This window comes from Portunus trituberculatus, chromosome 26, assembly GCF_017591435.1.
Source record: "Portunus trituberculatus isolate SZX2019 chromosome 26, ASM1759143v1, whole genome shotgun sequence".
NCBI classification, from domain to species: domain Eukaryota; kingdom Metazoa; phylum Arthropoda; class Malacostraca; order Decapoda; family Portunidae; genus Portunus; species Portunus trituberculatus.
This window is the reverse complement of record NC_059280.1, coordinates 4,718,708-4,721,207: the sequence shown is the minus strand read 5'-3', so window position 1 is coordinate 4,721,207 and position 2,500 is coordinate 4,718,708. Positions and strand designations below refer to the sequence as shown.

Sequence of the window (2,500 nt, the reverse complement as noted above, 5' to 3'; positions counted from 1 at the left end):
CTCCCAGTGACCTATCTCCATGTCTACATTTATCCACCTTTTCCTTCAATTTGTGCACACTTTCTGCTGCTACAATCTCCTCACTCAGTCCATTCCAGATGTCCACCGTCCTGTGTGGAAAACTGAACCACTTAATGTTCCTCAGATAATGACGTTTTATGATCTTGGAATGTCCTCTTGTTTGTTGTGTGTGTGTGTGTGTGTGTGAGAGAGAGAGAGAGAGAGGGAAGATTTTGTTGTGTTTTCTTGAGGCACAACAAAAAACTACTGAAATACTGTTAGTTTATATTTGTGTTTCTTTGAAGGAGAGACAAAAAACACACCTGGTTCATGTTTATTAGTGTTTCTTTAAGAGAGAGACAATAGAAACAATTAGTTCATGTTTATTTGTGTTTTCTGAGAGAGAGAGAGAACACACTATTAAATCACGTTCACCTGTTACTTTGAGGACACACATACATTCACTAGTTGATCTTATTTTGTTAGGGTCACTGGCCAAACAAGATAAAAAGATAAAAAACTAAGATTAAAATTGAATTAATTGTTGGATACATGTCTTCAAATCTCCATCATCAAAGAATTTCATGTGATAGGAATTTGTGAAGTGTCTGTTAGGAGAAATCTGGCCAGGGGCAACACAAACCATTCAACAAAAATGCCCACTGAGATGCCAGTTCCCAAGCAGGTTTGTGGGAGTATTTGGGGTGTTTACCTGCAAGTGTTCCCTGGCAGACACAGCATCAGGCCAGTGTGTGGTGGTGGAGTGTCATTATGTGTGTCAAGGAGTGGGTGGCCTTCACAGAACCACACTGACTGTTGGTGGCAGAGGAGGCTGTGAGGGGAATGTGTGGTGGGAGGGGAGCCATGAGAGGTGGTGCAGCAGCCTTGTGTTTGCCTGTGCTGGGGTGAGGGACGGTGTTCGGGGTGTTGGACAAGGGGTTACCCTGAGAGTGACCTGACTGTTGTGCGTCAAGGTCACGTTTCAGGGTAAATCTTTTGTCACACTCCTGTCACTCAAAGTCTCTTACACCAGCGCGGGTGAGCATGAGGATGTTGACAGTACCTTGTGGGCTGGTCTCTTCCCACACTCTAGACACTCACAGCCTCCCTGCCAGCACGGTGAGTGTGCATGTGTCCGTGCAGGCCGCCAGACACCTGGGCCCTGTGCTGCACCCCTCACTGCACAGCCCCCAGTGTGGGTCAGGATGTGTGTGCTAAAAGCAGATTTTGGAGTGGCCTTTTTAGGGGAAAAGGTATGGACCAAAAGGTGGTCTTGCCACACACAGGCTGGCCCGGGCTGGTGTGGCGGCGGTGGTGCAGCGGTGTGGTGGCGCGGCGCAGTGTGGCGGGTGTGTTGTGGTGACAGATGCAGCCTCACTCCTGTTGGCGGCGAGCCTCTGGTGTCTAGAGTGTGGGATGTGATCAGCCCACAAGGTACTGCCAATAAGCTCATGCTCACCCGCACTGGTGTAAGAGACTTTGAGTGTCTGGAGTGTGGCAAAAGATTTACCCGGAAGGGTGCTCTTCGCCACGCCCTGCTACTCCCGGCCTGATGCATCACGGCAGGGTGTGTGCCGCGTGTGGCTTGGCACTGCACCGCCTGGCTGGTGCACTGCCTGGTGATTGGGCAGTTAGTGGTGAGTCAATAGAGAGCTTTGCAATATCAGACAAAATTATGGATAACAGGTTCCAATAGGCATGATTTATTCAGGTAGTGCCACCTGCACCTGTGGGACTGATGGCTTCCTGCACCAGCCATTGTACCATTGTGTTCTTGTTCCTCTAGAGACCGTACCCTCAGCAGCTGTCTCTGCAAAACTGGGTCATCACTATTCACTTCACTATTGTGGCATGTACTGAACTGAACACTTAAGAGTCTGAGATCCTCCATCCTGTATTACCTCACCTTCACTCTGGGCAGTGTGTGCCATAGCCAAGATCACCAATAAAATGATTGTAAATGTAGTGCCAACGTGTTTCCCTGTCCTCGCTGCAGTGTGGCGGGTAAATCATGGAGTGGTGTGTGGGGAGTTGGTCTGTGTCAGGACAGCCTGTGACTGACTCAAGCTTGCACTGTATTGAAAATCTGTCTTTAGAGAGAGGAATGGTGAAGGAAGGAGTGTTTGAAGTTATTGGTGAAGATAAGTAATTTGGATTTTGTGAAGTTATTTTTTGCTGTTTATTTGTCTGTTTATCAAAGGTAGTGGGAGAAGATGGTAAACTTTTTGATGTGTAAGGAAATACTGAACCATTTTTGTAAGGGAGAAAACTTAAATTTGACTTTCAATGATTCGACAGTCTTGAAATATTGCATCTTATGTGTCCATTTGTCATAATCTTTAGTTCAATATTACTTCTGTTTAAAGAAATGGGTTAACTTGATACAGACTTAGCAAGAGATGAGATGCGTAGTTTGCAGTTTAGATGCAAAGTAAAAGACAGTGAGGCTGTTAAGATGGGGACAGCTGAGCGTCATTGAAGAAGAGGGATAGTTGTCTGG

General features: G+C 46.6%; 1 long non-coding RNA gene across 1 annotated transcript in view; it reads left to right on the top strand.

Moving 5' to 3' along the window:
* Positions 1-1,965, top strand: part of LOC123509088 — a 4,965-nt gene extending 3,000 nt beyond the window's left edge. Inside the window, exon 2 of the long non-coding RNA XR_006676116.1 lies at positions 1-1,965. This exon is cut by the window's left edge and continues 160 nt beyond it. This is a non-coding gene — a long non-coding RNA (uncharacterized LOC123509088).
* Positions 1,966-2,500: the final 535 nt, after the last annotated feature.